The sequence below is a fragment of the Lontra canadensis genome, unplaced genomic scaffold (genome assembly GCF_010015895.1).
Source record: "Lontra canadensis isolate GAN:19392208 unplaced genomic scaffold, GSC_riverotter_1.0 scaffold2, whole genome shotgun sequence".
Classification (NCBI taxonomy): domain Eukaryota; kingdom Metazoa; phylum Chordata; class Mammalia; order Carnivora; family Mustelidae; genus Lontra; species Lontra canadensis.
Window position 1 is genome coordinate 18,897,907 of NW_022630996.1, and position 17,443 is coordinate 18,915,349.

The following is a 17,443-nucleotide window of genomic DNA, read 5'->3' on the forward strand; positions in this document are numbered from 1 at the left end:
TATGTATGTACAGATGTTTGTAATGGTATGGATGGAAAAGTGAGGAAGATGGATGTTGAGGACACCTTTATTCAGGCTTCTGTTAAGAAATTTTAGAAGATGTGGAAATACAAAAACAAACAAACACAAAAACACAAGAAACTTTATTTTCTACATTCTGGGCTCTCTAATGAGACAGCAGGGAAATAGACTCATTAAGAAAGAGAACTACTATATCTGACAGAATTTTTAAATAAATGAGGAATGATCTGATTGTTGATGTGGAAAAATCAATGAGCCTCACAATTCACACATTAGTGATATTTTTCACTAACAGCCATTATAACAGATATTCTTTAAGATTTTAATTGTTTATTTGACAGAGAGAGCATGAACACAAGCAGGAGGAGTGGCCAGCAGAGGGAGGGGGAGAAGCAGGATCTCCACTGAGCAGGGAGCCTGATTCGGGCCTCAATCTCAGGACCCTAAGATCATAACCTGAGCCAAAGGCAGATGCTTAATTGACTGAGCCACCCAGGCACCCCTATAATAGATACTCTTGTTTGTGTTGTGACTTTTTATTGGCAGATGAATTATTGCATATAATTCCTTACAATAGCAATTCCCCAAGAAATTAGTCTACACTATCAACACCAGAATAGGATAATTTTCCCTATATGTTTATTCTTATGAAAAGTTCATCATGGGGGCGCCTGGGTGGCTCAGTGGGTTAAAGGCTCTGCCTTTGGCTCAGGTCATGATCCCAGGGTCCTGGGATCGAGCCCTGCATCAGGCTCTCTGCTCAGGAGGAAGCCTGCTTCCTCCTCTCTCTCTGCCTGCTTCTCTGCCTACTTGTGATCTCCATCTGTCAAATAAATAAATAAAATCTTAAAAAAAAAAAAAAAGTTCATCATGGGACCCTCCTGAATCCACACCTCTGCAGGAGGCTGCAGCCGGACTAGAGCCAGAACCATGTCTCACAACCAGTATGATAATAATGTCACAGTTTGGAGCCCTCAGGGCAGGATTCATCAAATTGAGTATGCAATGGAAGCTGTCAAGCAAGGTTCGGCTGTGGTTGGTCTGAAATAAAAAACCCATGCAATGTTGGTTGCACTGAAGAGAGCACAGTCAGAGCTTGCAGCTCATCAGAAAAAAATTCTCCATGTTAGCAACCATATTGGTATCTCAACTGTGGGACTTACTGCTGATGCCAGACTGTTATGTAATTTTATGTGCAAGAAGTGTTTGGATTCTGGGTTTGTATTTGACAGACATCTTCCTGGGTCTCATCTTGTATCTCTAATTGGAAGTAAGACCCAGACACCAGCACAATGATATGGCTGGAGACCATATGATGTTGGACTGCTTATTGCTGGTTATGATGATATGGGCCCTCACATTTTCCAAACCTGTCCATCTGCCAACTATTTCGACTGTAGAGCCATGTCCATTGCAGCCTGCTCTCAATCATCTTGTACTTACTTGGAGAGACATATGTCTGGGTTTATGGAGTGCGATTTGAATGAACTGATTAAACATGGTCTATATGTCTTAATGAGAAACAGTTCCTACAGAATAGCACCTAACTACATATAAAAACAATGAATACTGTTATGCTGAAAATAAATTTAAAAAAAAGTTTAAAAAAAAAAAAGAAGAAGAATAGCACCTAACTACAAAGAATGTCTCCATTGGAATTTTTGGTAAAGACTTGAGTTTACAATTTATGATGATGATAATGGTGATGATGATGTATCTCCATTCCTGGAAGGTCTTGAAGAAAGACCACAGAGAAAGGTACAGCCTGCTCAACCTGCTAATGAACCAACAGAATATGAAGTTACAAACCCAACTATATGTGTATTTTCAAATATGTAAGAATGCAGGAACACATACTGATGACAATAATCTATACTTTGAACCAAAAGATGCAAGGTGTTCTTAGGGTGTGTTTGAGGAACCAGTCCTGGTTAGTTTTTCCCAGCAACTCATCTGAAACCATATAATGGTGTGCATTTTTCTTTGAGAGGGTCTATATAATCATTTTCTAGAAAAATATAGTTATCTGTACTAATCTTTCTAGATGAAGAACATAGTGTCTTTGTGGCTTTAAAGACAACTGTGAAATACAATTTTTTACCTGCCGCACCCCCTCCACAAAGTTAATCATAAAGGAAAGAAGGGAGATAGTTTGTATTTAAAAAATGAGGTTTTATGGATTGACCACCATTCTCAGAAACCCTGCTCTTCTCTTTCATTTAGGGAATAGCTGAAGGGAAGAGCCCATGAGGTTTTTTATAGAAAAGGCGTGCCAAGTCTAAGCTCTGTCCCTTTGTCTGCTGAATAAATATGTGCTAATCTGCTTGTAGCTTGCCACCATCCTTTCACATTTTTTATGTTTCTTGGCTGCTTGATTTATCTCCACAGCTACAGATATTCTTCATACAAACTTTCATTGACTGAAGTGATACCTATTCCTAGGCATAGTTGTTGACACACTGCAGGGCTCACCATCGTTGTCAAGGGTCCTAGGGCTGCTAATGGCTCCACAAATGTAGTTTGCATTGAGCTAGAAGAATAGGGGAGATAATATCCATTTCCTTCATCTCTCAAGGGAGTTGATAGTAAGATTGCAGAGACCCTGATCTAGAATACTCTTTTTATGCTCCTCTTATGCTTTATGGTTCCTGACATTAGCGGGAAGTTCAGAGTTCAGATTGAACAAAGTGACTTCCCTGACCTCAAGCCTGTAGCATTCGTCTTAGGACAGTGAAAAATAATTGAATTTTCCATGTAGAAGCATCTGGGTAAACTGCTCATGAGTTGGCTTTGAAAATGAGAGTATAGGGGTGCCTGGGTGGCTTAGTCAGTTAAGTGTCCGCTTTCAGCTCAGGTCATGATCCCAGCTCCTGGGATTGAGCCCCACATCGGGGTCCCTGCTCAGAGGAGAGCCTGCTTCTCCCTCTGCCTGCTGCTCCCCCTGCTTGCACGCTCTCTCTCTTCCTCTCTCACTCTATCTCAAATAGATAAATAAAATTTAAAAAAAAAGAAAGAAAATGAGAGTATAGAACCCACAGAGGTATATTGGGAAAAAATATTTTTAAATCAGAAATAGTTTCTACTTAGTCATACATAGTAGCAGCTTACCATTTCACAATTAATCTCTTAGTGGTTATTAACTAATTTTTATATTTATAAATGTACCTTCTTTTTTAAAAAATGAACTGACGTTTTTACTTGTGATGTCTATAGACCAAAGAGGACAGCTGTGCTTATAGCCAACATACAATCAATAGTTTGAATACACCTTGATTTTCATTCTATTTCTTTTTTTTTTTTAGAATTATTAACTTAGAAACATGACTAAATATATTAGTTTGCTAGGGTTGCTATAATAAAGTACTACATACTGGGTAGCTTAAAAAGAAGTTTTATTTTTTCACAATTCTGGAAGCTAGATGACTGAGATCACAGGTGGTTTCATCAGAAGTTTCTCTCTTTTGCTTACAGATGGTGCTCTGTGTGTGCACATCCCTACTGTCTTGGTTTCTGTCTGAATTTCTTCTGCCTATAAGGACACCAGTCAGATTGGATTACAGCCCACCCTAATGGCCTCATTTTAACTTAATCACTTCTTTAAAAAGCCTATCTCCAAATATATTCATATTCCAAGGTACTTGGTGTAGGTCTTCAACATATAAATTTGGTGGGGAGAGCAAAATTTAGCCCATAACACTTCGTTTAAAAGAGAAGGATGGAAACAAAGAAAGGATGTCTGCATTGCATGTATCAGAAAGAATCTTCAAGGGATATTCTTGGAGTTGAGAGGCATTATTATTGGATAAAACCTCAATTCCTTATTTTTAATAGTAAAGAGGGAGAATACAATATAGTGAGAAAGACTCACCTGGCTAATTTAATCCTGGAAGGAGAGAAGACAGAACTAAACAAGGAATCACCTAGAAAACTACATTTTCGGGAAAACTAGAAGAGTTCGAAGAAATCCACTTTCAATAGTCTCTCTTCCTTGGGTGGAAAATACAAAACACTAAAATCAGCATAGTGAAATTCTAGCCCTTCTGAGTAATGACTGGTATACTTCCCCAACAAACGTCTCCAGCAATTAGCTTATCCAAGAATATGCAACAAACTCAAAGGTTATTAACACCAAGATTGTAAGTGCAGACCATATGATAAAAAGTAAAAAGGAACAGAATTGGCAAATGGCAGTTAAAAAATATTTACCTCCAAATTTTTACCTGGGGACAGATGAAGAAAATGTCTTTATAGAGTAAGGGAAAAAAATTAGAAATGCTTGAGCATATAGGAAAGATTGCACTAGAAAGAAGTAAAACATGAGTGGGCTGAGCTCAAGAATATAAAAAATTAAAACTGCTAGAAAAGAGATAAAACTGAGATGGACACAAAAGAGAGTAGACACAAATGAACACAGCAAATGATTGGGAGGACAGGAATGAGAGACGCGAATAAAAGAAAATAGTCATAACTATATGTTAAGAAAAGAATATTTCAAACTGTTGAAATCAGGGAAGGGAAATCAGCCATATGTTTCACATATGTCCTTGATTAAGAACACTAAAACCAATAACAAAAAAATTTAAAATTATAATTTAGCAAAATTTCCCTGATTAAATGTTTGAAATTTCACATTGAAATTCTACCTATTCCTCAAGTAAATTTGACCAAGAATGGTGAAAGAAGGGATATTACCCCTTTAAATTTACAGTGGATAAATGAAAAACAAAAAGTACTTTTAGGAATTATAGCAATCATGTCAGTTATAAAGGTATAATGGTGGAAAAATTAGGCTGACAGACATCCTCAAGACAAAATTACTGAAATACCCTAGATTTATTAAGAAACTAAATTATGTTCCAAGGATTTACACACAAAGCATTTTGGGAAGTATAATAGTAGCAGTTAAACAATTTTAAATATGCAAACATTTAAAAAATGTTTCTGTGAATTTTTCTCGAGGGATACCTACCTAGGGGACAAACTTCAGCAAACCCAAGAAATACTGGGAAAATGTTTTCAAAAAGAAAACCAATAAGCATTAGATATAATTTTCTCTCTGGTGGGGGAAAGACTAAATAAAAATCCTGGGAAGGAGTATAATGTTTATAATGTAAGCTGATAAATCAAATTATGTATCCTCAAATATTGTGGCAAAAAGGGGGAAAATATTAAAAATGAGGAAATTTTGTCTATCTTAATAGCTAGAGTCAAATGATATCATATATGGATAGCAAATTAAGTGATGAAATTAAAATTTATTGAATAAGTAAATGCAAATTTAATAAATTCAAACTGAAGTTACAGAGTAGAGGACAAGAAGAGCTGGCCTAACTTTATCATTGTTCATATGAGGGAAATAATAGAAACTATTACAAGAATTAGAGTGTTAGGGACTTGAGTAAGAAGTGACAGGAAAACCAATGTTGACTAAAAATATCTATGTAGTGTTATTTAAAATCTAAATATAGTGGAATGAAAATAATATGGAAGATATCTTTCAGTTTAATATGTGTAAATGGGCTTAATTCACTGGTTGAACAAAATGCTAATTTTCAGATTAGATGATAAATCAAAATCAATTCAGTGCTATAAAAGAGAGATGTAGGTAGAACAGTATACTTTAGAAAGCATGTAATGGGAGGAAATGAATACACTACCCAAATGTGCCACTTTGGCATACGGGTGGTTTCGAGGCTGAAGGTAGTTAAGACCAGGCATACTTGGGAAAAGCTTTTTCATCTCCTTTAAATGCCTAAAAGAAGTTAGATGTATGTATGGTGTATATGGGTGGGGGCAGGGGAATGTTCCTGTACCAGATAGAGAGCTACTACCAGAGATAACTTTTTATATCAGAAATACTTGTGTGACATGGCAAACATTTTTTGACCAAACATTTGTTCTTTCCATCTTCCTATGAATTGTTTCCCTCCCCTTTGAAGCTCCAGACTCCTACCCCCTTCTTCTTAGCTCAGGATGGTATATAAGCCACAATTGCCTGACTGCCTTTGTCTCATATTTTTATGGAACTTCTGTATATACAAAATTTGTTTTTCTCCTGTTTATCTGAAATCTAGAATTGTGAGTTCTCCATCTTTTTTCTTCCTAAGATTCCTTTGGCTGTTCGGGGTCTTCTGTGGTTCCATACTAATTTTCGGATTATTTGTTCTAGCTCTGTGAAAAACATTGTTGGTATTTTAATAGGAATTGAATCTGTAGATTGCTTTGGCTAGTATGGACATTTCAACTATTAATTCCAATTCATGAACATGATATTTTTACCATTTGTGTTGTCTTCAATATCTTTCATCAGTATTTTTTGGTTTTCAGAGTGTAGGTCTTTCACCTTCTTGGTTAAGTTTATTCCTAGGTGTTTTATGTTTTTGGTGCAATTATAAATGCAATTATTTTCTTTCTCTTGTTGCTACTTTCTTATTAGCGTGTAGAAATGCAACAGATTTCTATACATTAATTTTGTATGCTACAAACTTACTAAATTCAAAAAACACGCTTTTTTGGTGGGGTCTTTAGGGTTTTCTGTGTATAGTATGTCAACTGCAAGTAGTGACAGTTACTTCCTTACCAATTTAGATGCCTTTGATTTCCTTTTCTTGTCTGATTGCTATGGCTAGAACTGCTAGTACTACATTGAATAAAAGTGGTGAGGGTGGACATTCTTGTGTTGTTCCTGATCTTTAAGGAAAAGTTCTCCATCTCTCACTGCTAAATATGGTGTTAGCTGTGAGTTTTTCATATATGACCTTTATGTTCAGGTATGTTCCCTCTAAACCTACTTTATTAGAGTTTTTATGAATAGATGTTCAATTTTGTCAAATGCCTTTTCTGCAACTGTTGAAATAATATGATTTTTATACTTCATTTTGTTACTGCGTTGTATCACATTGATTTGTGGCTGTTGACCCACCTTGCATTCCTGGAATAAATGTCACTTGATGGTAGTAAATGATTATTCTAATGTATTGTTGAATATCATATGCTAATATTTTGTTGAGGACTCTTGCAAATATATTCATCAAGAATATTGGCCTGAAGTTTTATTTATTTATTTTTTTGTAGTGTCTTTATCTAGTTTGGTATGAGGGTGATGCCTCATAGAATGTATTTGGAAACTTTCCCTCTATTTTTTTAGAATAGTTTTAGGAGAATAGGTATTGACTCCCCTTTAAATATTTAGTTGAGAACTCACCTGCGAACCCATTTAAGTACTGGACTTTTATTTTTTGGGAGCTTTTGATTACTGATATAATTTTATTACTAGTAATTGAACCGTTCAGATTTTTCTATTCTAGATTCTGTTTTGGAAGATTGTATGTTTCTAGGAATTTATCTGTTTCTTTTTAGGTGTCCAGCTCTATATAATTTTTCATAGTAGCCTCATATAATCCTTTGTATTCTGTGGTATTGGTGTTACTTCTCTTTCATTTCTAATTTTATTTGGATCCTCTCTTTTTTTTTTTGGATGAGTCTTGCTGAAAGTTTATCAATTTTATCTCTTCAGAAAAACAGCTCATCATTTTTTTTTTATTGAAAAATAGCTTTTAAGTATTAACTTTCAGTATTGATAAACTGGTAGGAAAAGATTACAAATATTGTTAAAAACCTATATTGTAAAAATAATTCTCTCCAAGTATTTTAGACATAGATGTGAAAAATATGAGAATCTTACAGAGCCTTATACCTAGAAATACCTGTTACAATTTGTCTAAATAAAGTCATCTTTGGGGCACCTAGGTGGTTCAGTTGATTAAGCATCCAACTCCTGATTTTAGCTCAGGTCATGATCTCAGAATCCTGAGATTGAGCCCCAAGTCAGGCTTCATGTTGGGCATGGAGCCTGCTTAAGATTCCCTCTCTGCCCCTTCTCCCTGCCCCCTCAGCCTGCTCCCTTTCTCTCTTAAAAAAAAGTAAAAGAAAAAAGTCATTTTTGATGCTTATAAAATTAGATTGCTTTGGCAATAGGAAAATAAAAATAGGAAAAATGTTTTTGATAGAAATACTTTCAACAATGGAAAATGTAATATGTTATTAATAAAATACTAAATGCCAAATGTTTGACACCTTGACTTTTAAACTATAGGTAACAGGCACTTGGCTATTAAGGTGACCTTTGATTTAAAAAAATCTACATTTAAAAAATTCCCATTAGTGACCTGTTGAACTGTTTGAACTTACCTACCTTGATACTTCCTTGTTCTTTCTCAATTTAGTCTCCACTAAATTTGACTTCATCTGATCATTTTATTTCCCTATTCCATACAGATTGTGAGTCCTTTAAAACATAAAACTTAAGAAACAAAACAGAGTATCATAGCAGGAAGGAGGGAAAAATAAGACGAAAGCAGAGAGGGAGACAAACCATAGAGACTCTTAACTATAGGAAACAAACTGAGTGTTGCTGGAGGGGAGGTGGGTGGGGGAGATGGGGTAACTGGGTGATGGACATTAAGGAGGGCACATGATGTAATGAATACTGGGTGTTACAACTGTTGAATTATTGAACTCTACATCTGAAACTGAGGATACACTATATATCAATTAATTGAATTTTAATAAGATTAAAAAACTAGAAAGCTAATTAACTTCTATACAACTGTCCAGCAGAAGAGTTAGTACACTTTAGTCATTACATAAATGTTAAATGAGTAAATAGAAAATCAAATCCTAAAGCTCAAAAGAAGAAATACACAGTTCAGGTTGGTGATGAGAAATTGAATGAAGGAAATAAAACCCACATTTTAAAATTGATGAGGTTTATGAAAGGTAAACAACAGAGTCATAAGAATTAGAATAACTACCAGTCTGGAGCATTGACTCAATGTCTGACAGTGTTTCAAACAAATGACATTTGATAGCTCACTTAATTGTCTCTACAATTGAATGATGTAGGTGCAAGCTACAAGCATTAGAACGAGTTTTTAGGTGAAGAGCCTGTGGCAAAGGGGAATTTAAAGATTTACCCAAGGTCACAAGATGTGGCCACAGAGCTGGGGTTTGTACCCAAGCAATCCAGCTCTAGCATCTGGAGTGCCAAAATTCTTAGAAAACATTCTAGACTGTGGGACAAAGAAATGAGTTACTATGCAAAGACACAGAAATATAAGGTGTGTAAGGGGAGAATTCAGAGCAGATTCCAGAGGCACTTACTGAGTATCTACTTAATGAGACACACAGTTCTGTCTACTGGGTAATACATGCGGATGCGAGAAAATAGAAATTGGAAAGGCAAATTGAAACCACAGTTTGGAGATTTTAAAAAACTAATAAAATGAGACATTTGAAAATGGGAGTGAAGTATCCAAATGCATTATGTAAAATTATACCTACACATAAAATTTGCATCTGCCAAAAAATAACAATTTCACCGAGATTAAAAGTAATTTAACATTTTGAAAATTTCCGAAAGAAGTAAAAAGAACAAAACTGTGTGAACAGATTGGGGCATCTGTTGAACTTTTAATTAAAGCTTTTGATTTTGAATTCTATAAACATGTTTTTTCTCAATATTTTCCCACTATTCATATGTTTGCACATCTGTTTGTCATCTGCTTTTAACACCATACATGACACAAATATTGAATTGAATTACAGAAGCAGATCACATATAATATATTTATAAATGTCATTTATACCAAATGTCAGGGAAAATGAAGTAAATGAATGGTTGAGTAAATTGTATGCTTTGCGTCTTTATATTTGGTTCGAATGCAACATCAGTAAAGATGGGAAACAAGTTTAGGTTAACTGGTAAGTTAACTATCTTAGATCATTTTTTTATAGAGGTCCATGTTTTAAGAAATCTTTTATCTGACATAAGCAATGGCTAAAACCAAAGGAGAGTAATTAACTAGGCTAACCTATAAGTGGAATTTTTTTTGCAACTTCAACTTTGTATTTAAAATAATATATACTCCTTTAGTCCCCAGTCATTTATGGGACATTGATTATCATCATACCCCTATTTCTGGGTTCTGGTCCCTGTTCTGATATTTACCAGCATCCATGACATGACTGCTTAAACTCTTAGTAGCAGTGTAATGTTGAATAAGTCACTTTAATATTCTAAGCTTTGGCACAATTTTATGTAATATGAGCATATATTACACATTCTTTCCACTTTGAGATGATCTTATGCCTTCAAATACCTGCTTTAAGAGGATAGATGAGATTTTCCTAGTAATAGTAATACTATCTTAACAACTTTAAGTGTTTGTGCCACTCAGACCCTTTCAGTTGGGTATTTACTCTGCTGATATTGTCACGTATCCAACTTGAAGTGAAAACATAATAGTTCTGTACCTTCATACTCTAACAAATGAATTTATAAACATAAATTTATAAAGCGCTTTACATAGAGGACACATTGTTCTTTAAGATATGGCCAAGATACGCTAGCTCTGTTATTAATCTGGTATCCAGAAACAATTCTTTTTTTTTTTTAATATTTTATTTATTTGACAGAGATCACAAGTAGGCAGAGAGGCAGGCAGAGAGAGGAGGAAGCAGGCTCCCTGCTGAGCAGAGAGCCTGATGGGAGTTCCATCCCAGGACCCTGGAATCATGACCTGAGCCAAAGGCAGAGGCTTTAACCCACTGAGCCACCTAGGTGCCCCCAGAAACAATTCTTATAAACTCTTAAAACTTTGGTATTTGCTGGGAAAAGAGTGACTATTATGCCATGTGTGCACCCACTCTGTTAGAGGGATCTCTAATTAGCAACTTCTCATTTACAAAATGGTTTCTTTGCAAACCATTTACATTAGGTGCATTTTGATACTGAGAGCACCCCCACCAGGGAGATGTAAAATCACTATGTGAAGGTAATAGTGAATGCAATATAGAAATTGGCATAGCAAGCACCTTGTCAATCTGACCCTGACAGTCCAGACATATTGATTGGCTAGTGCTGGCAGAAGATTAAGCAGCCAGGACAGGGAGGCAAGTGCCCCGGATAATACAATCCATATGTTAATGTTTCTTTCTTTAAATTATGCACCAATCTGCAACGACTGCTGCTTGGGATTGTGATTTGAACTCACAGTGACTGTAAAATGGAAATTGCCTGTAAGTCCCTTCTAGAAGTAGCAATAAAGTTACATTCGGCCTAAGGTATCAGAGGAAAAATTGCTGTCACCAGTAATACAATTTATAGCTATCTTTGCCATTGCAGATAAATCCATGTTTTTGACTTTGTGACCACTGAAACATAAAAATTAAACCTTTTAACCATGGTCAGGCCTTTTGTCCTAAAGAGTAAAAGCCAGCAATGATTGCTATCAGGAAACTATTTCTAACCATCATTTCTTGGGGAAAGAGACAATTTTTAAACATGTCTGGAGTTTTATTTACAGTTAATTGGATACTCCATAGTAAAGACATCATGAATTGATTTACTAAAAGAGCTTCCAGAGAAGGCCTGTGGCTCTGTGCCTTTGATCTGAGTGTACTTTGTTTTTATTATTGTTGCTAATGCATTAGATGAGGACACTTTTATTGATAATAAGCTTAAAAGACATTTACTTTACTTTGCTTACATGTTCTTAGAGGATGTTGGAACAGAATTTTGCTGAATGGCTTGGCTACAAATCAAATACAGCATCAAATGCTTCCTTGAGACTCTTCAGGGAATTTAGTAGAGCAGTTAAGTACAACTGAGCTTAAGCCTCAGTTGAAAAGCCAAAGAATACTATCATTCTAAGAAATTATGTCTTGTAAGTTATTATTGTTTTGCCAAAACAAATGAAAGAGTCCCTGAGATGATTATCTAGATACTATATACATATTTTTTTCCTCATCCCTTGAATAGGGGGTTCTAGTTAAAATTGGGAAGGATTAAAAGATTATTTAGTGTGTTTCTCCACATAAGTGTCAAAAGAAAATTAGCAACACCTGTCAGAATGCCTCAACAATCTGGGTGATAACCAGGAATAAACAAAATGAAGGTTATATATGTCCACATTTTAATTTTGAGTATAACTTTTAAAATCCTTCAGTTCTTCTTAAAAACAATGAAATTGGTCTTTGAATCTTAAAGCATTTTAGTTTTCCAGAGGGGAAAATATGAAAATAGGAAAGGATAGCAGGACACATGTTTAGTGATGAAAATTTTGCGACGCTGGGAGAATTGAAATGAACGCATAGGGGCTCGGGACATAGGTGTAGAGAAAATCCTTAGCTTTCATACAATCCATACTACATTCCTTAATAAATGATATCCTTGAATAGCTATTTTATATATTTGCCCTAAAAGAGTCTTCTTCTGTGCTACTGTACATTGATACCACCTGACTGTGATTGACTTTGAGAAGCATCTCCTTTATTTCTACAACAGGATATGAACAAAATGTTTGCTTATTTTATTATACTTTGCCCAATTTGCTTTATATTTAAAATATATAGGAACTCCTGGCTCAGTCAGTTAACCATCTTATCTTGTGGGAAAAAGCATGTACAAAAGGCATATAGAAGAAACAATAATACTTTCTGGTGGAAAATAAGATTAAAAACCACAGTCGTAGGGTGCCTGGGTGGCTCAGTGGTTAAAGTCTCTGCCTTCGGCTTGGGTCATGATCTCAGGGTCCTGGGATCGAGCCCTGCATCCAGCTCTCTGCTTGTGGGGAGCCTGCTTCCCCCTCTCTCTCTGCCCACTTGTGATCTCTCTCTCTGTCAAATAAAAAAAAACAAAAAACAAAAAACACAGTCGTAATCTGGCGAACACAATTACTAATACTGGGCTGTTCTACAGACTGATTTACTGCTTCAACTAGTGATTATAGAGACAAGTTACAGATTCCTGTAGAGTAAAGCCCTGATAGGTTTTGTTTGTTTGTTTGTTTGTTTGTTTGTTTGTTTTTTCTCTCTTTGTGATGTAAGTGCCCGACTGAAGCTTTGATTGCCTGGACATCCATTTCACAGAGGCATCCATTTTAAAGATGGCTGACTTGAATAAACACATTGCCCAGCCACTTGACTAGATAAAGAACCAATCAACTCCTTGCACTGAGGCTCCCCTGTTTTAGAAATCTTGGTTGATTTTTGATAACCCATTTGGGCCACTTACTTTTTTTCTTCCCACACTTTAAATTCCTGCTCTTATGTTTCACATTTAAAGAGTAAGGCCATGAAACTCTAGTCCCCCACCCCTGATGCCAGGACACACAGGTGCTTGCTGTCACACATACCCTGCATCTCTCCATCCATGACCTTACTGTGTGGCCACGGGTGGCTATGTGATTTCCAGGTCTTTATTTTTTTAAGGACCTTGATGGTTGTTGCTGAAAGGCATCTTGCATCATAAGAACTACAATGGTTGGTACAGTTTTAACTTCGGTTTGGAAAGGGGAGATATCTGTGGGAAGTTCATCAGGGCCCAGGAGAGTGCTCCCAGGCATTCCTAGCGGATAGTGGATAGCGTTACTACTGAGAGGGTTGAAACCTGCACAAAGCAGTTCCCCATCGCTTCTTAGTTCCTGTCCATTCTTCCAAGAGGCTCCATTGAGAGAGAATCTTGTGTGGTGAAAATCAGTCTTTGGAATCAGCCTTTCTTATGGAAGCTGGTTTTGCTGGTTTGCTGTCTAAGTGGCCTTGGATAGTTTTCTCAACTTCTCATGTTGTGATTTTTTAATACATTTGAAGGTGTATAAACACTTAGTAGTCTACTGAGAAATGTTGATTTTATTTTTATTTTGCCAAGAGTCTGTTCATTAGCTCTGATTCATTCCTTACCCCAAACTTCCAGACCTCATCTGACAAACCCTGTCCTAAACCAAGGCTAAGAATCTACCATCTACACAAGGGTACAGGATTTTGCTATTTATGGCAGGAGCCTGCCTACATTTCCACCATTAAATGCTGCCAAAATGCCTATATGACCTGACATTGCTTTCTGCTTGATGATTGCTTGCATTCCATTAGAGCCTCAACTTCCTTCAGATGGTCCTAGTTTTCATTCCTGAATGTCTTCATTTAATCAGTTTCTGAATCCCACAGTTGCATGCTTAGACATATCTCTTAAAATAGGTTTTTTGGCCAGCTGAGTCTTGGAGGAGGTAGAAGAAGGTTGATAAAACCTGAATGGGTTTTATATATAATCATCATCATATGATGTTAATCATATATATTATATGATAAATACATTAGCATATATGATATGATTATGATATCATATATGATAAACGTGATATTTTTGATGGTTTTCTTTTTTTTTCTTTTTATTTTATTTATTTATTTATTTGACAGACAGAGATCACAAGTAGGTGGAGAGGCAGGCCGAGAGAGAGGGAGGGAGGGAGAGAGAGAGAGGAGGAAGCAGGCTCCCCACTGAGCAGAGAGGCTGATGCGGGGCTGGATCTCAGGACCCTGAGATCATGACCTGAGCTGAAGGCAGAGGTTTTTACCCACTGAGCCACCCAGGCGCACCTTGATGGTTCATTTTATTAATCTATTTTCCATCTATATTACAAACACCTAGTGTTTCTGACACAGGAATGATAATGACCTTTGGAATTACAATGCAAATTCACACAGAGAAAAATCTTGAGTGTTTTTAAAGTAGCCCTAGTTATTTCTTTATAGGCTTACTTAATCTCCTGCTTAAAATGAAATATCTTTCAAACAGGTATTTTATGAAAATGACATTTTGGCATGTGTATATTCTCATTTTCTCTCATCTGACATGTTCTGCTCAATTTTTAAATCAAAACATGTCTTTGCAACTCTCCAAATCTTAGGTTCAATGTCATTTATGAACTTGAAGTTTTTCTTTTTTCATTGTTCATCATTGTCAAAAGAAACAGATAACTTTAGAATATCAAATTTCATGAAGTTCACCCTGAAATTTCTTATTCCCAAGAATAAGGCACAAGCTGTATAAAACAAAAACGTGACTCTTCTAAAGTATCGGTCAAAGATGAAAAACAGCATCAAACCAGTGATATCAATTATAGCCAACTTAATGCTGACATTATAGAGAGGTTTATTTTATCTGAGCATTAATAGAGGACAGTCAGATGCAAAGTGTAACCAAGGTGGATCCATGGGTCCATTTCTCTAAAGAGAGCTCTTTGGCATGGAGAGTGACTTGATTCTAAAAGAAGAACCTCAGTCACTGCAGTGACATTAGTATCACTTGGAAAGATTTTTTTAATTTCTCATTTTAAGAAATGATGTATCTTTTTCTTTCCAAAGCATTATCCTTTTCACACTTACTTAATTTCTTGATGAGCTAATGAAAGAATATAACACATGACTATCTCACCTGGTTTTGAGGTTAAGTTTCTTACCCTGGCATTGGAATTGAGAGTCACATCATTTTTAAATCCCAGTTATGTGGCTTTGCTGCTGTTGGAAAGGCTAAGGGTGTAAGATAACCAGATCAGGCAACTAAGGCATAAAAATAGGGCATAAAAATAGAACAGCAGACAGATGGAATGGTTCAGGAGTCCAAATTTGCCTGTTACATCATACTTTACAAGAAAATAATTCATTAGCATTAAATAGCTAAATTTCTTCAGGCTTAAGTTGGCAATAATTAGAAACTGGGGATTCTTAGCAATGTTATCAATTTTTAGAATTCTCTATCTCAAAAATGTATTTATCAGCATAACTGACTTAAAAAGCACATTTTTGATATGCTATTTTGGGTGAATAAAGTATTTAGTTGGCACTGCTTCTCCAGAATATTATTTCAGCAGTAGTGATGGATAGCCCTTAGTCCTATGATATTGTATGATTTGTGTAGTCTATTTTACTTTTTCACTTACTATCAACATTTTAAACAGGTGGGAAAATCAGAGAATATGCCAAAACTTCTGTATTCACCAGTGACATTTTTATTTTTTTTTTTAATTATAAGACACATGTTTAAAAATATTCAATGTACAACTCTCTCTCCATCCATCCTTGTGTTTTTATATTTTATGTTAATTAATCCAAAACACTAACTTACAGACTTCCCCACAGCATAAATGTTGCTGATTGCATACTCCTGACACAGCTCAGTATATTTCTTTGCCATCTATATGCCCTGCAAATTGGTAGCTTCATCTAAAGGCTTGAGCAAACCTCAGATTCAACATCTTAATTTTGCACCCCATAATGTTTCAGCAACCCAGTTTGTGTTACCGTTTTTATAACAGCTCTAGGAAATGAAAACACCTCTTTAATTAATGGCATGTTAGAAGTTTGGAGTGTTGATATCAACGTAGGTATAGTAGCCTATGAGTGACCTGTGACAAAAGTGGTTCATGGAGACCAACAGTAGATTCTCAAGGCTTTAATAGTACCACGTATAGCATCAGCTGTCCTTGATATGATTTCAACATTGCAAAATATACATCAGTCTAAAGGAGAATGGTATTCACGATGGAATTTGCAAATACTTTTTTCCCTCCATCTCAATCTTGGAAATGAGCCAACAACAGTTTGCTTTCATGTGGGAATGATCCCACTTTGCATTTATTGTATTCACAGGGTTTTTTGAATTTACCTACTGTGCTTATATGAGTAGAAGAGTATTGGATTTAGCAGATTCTGAATGTGAAAATACACTGTATTGTAATACCACGATAGTATCAGAAAGTGACCCACATGACTAAGAGAGGCCAGTTGAGAAATCCAGCAATTAATAAATCCAGACCACAGTCTGCCCAAACCATGAGATTCTTTGGAAGAATCTGGGCAGGAGCCCATGTAACTTTCCAAAGGTTTACCCCATCAGCTATTGTTGCCTCCTTTTGGAACTAAATGACAGGCAGAGCACTTGGTTGGGTTGTTTGGATTTCGAAAATGTATTTTTCTTGAAAACATTGCTGGCTTAAAAAGTGACCACAGAACTGACCACCAGTTAAGACCCTGGACACCAAGGCTCAGATGAGCTTCCCTGATGGAGAATATTTCACAAATCTTGACACACATTGTCGGGAGAATTAAGTGTATCTGTAGAAGTTTTCTGAGAGAGGACATCAGGAAGTTTGTGCCTGGTTTTTCCTGGACTTCTTCCATGTGCCTTTCTCCCTTGGTAGATTTTAAACTGTATCATTTTTCTCTAAATAACTGTAACCATAAGTGTAGCGGCTTTTCGAGTCCTGGGAGTACTTGTAACAAATCATCAAACCTGAGGGTGTTTTCTGGGGACCCCAGAAACAACAGTCAGTGTTCTCTTAAAGATAGTTAAATTGTAAGAAAAAAAATCCCATTGAACTGGAATTTGCAACATCTTTATTCCTTTATTCTCTTCCATCTGGTATCATTTTCCTTCTGATTGAACAACTTCCTTCACTGTTTCTAGAATGTGAATATATGGGAATTAATTTTTCAGTTTTTGTAGTTTTAAATAAGTCTTTATTTTCTTCCAGTTTTTGAGAGATTTTTTTTTCCTACTTGGTATGGAATTATATAGGTTGACAGA

The 17,443-nt window shown here is 35.9% G+C and overlaps 1 pseudogene; it reads left to right on the plus strand.

The window, feature by feature from the left end:
* The first annotated feature begins 951 nt into the window (after positions 1 to 951).
* On the plus strand, positions 952 to 1,504 carry LOC116872271 (annotated as a pseudogene).
* Positions 1,505 to 17,443: the final 15,939 nt, after the last annotated feature.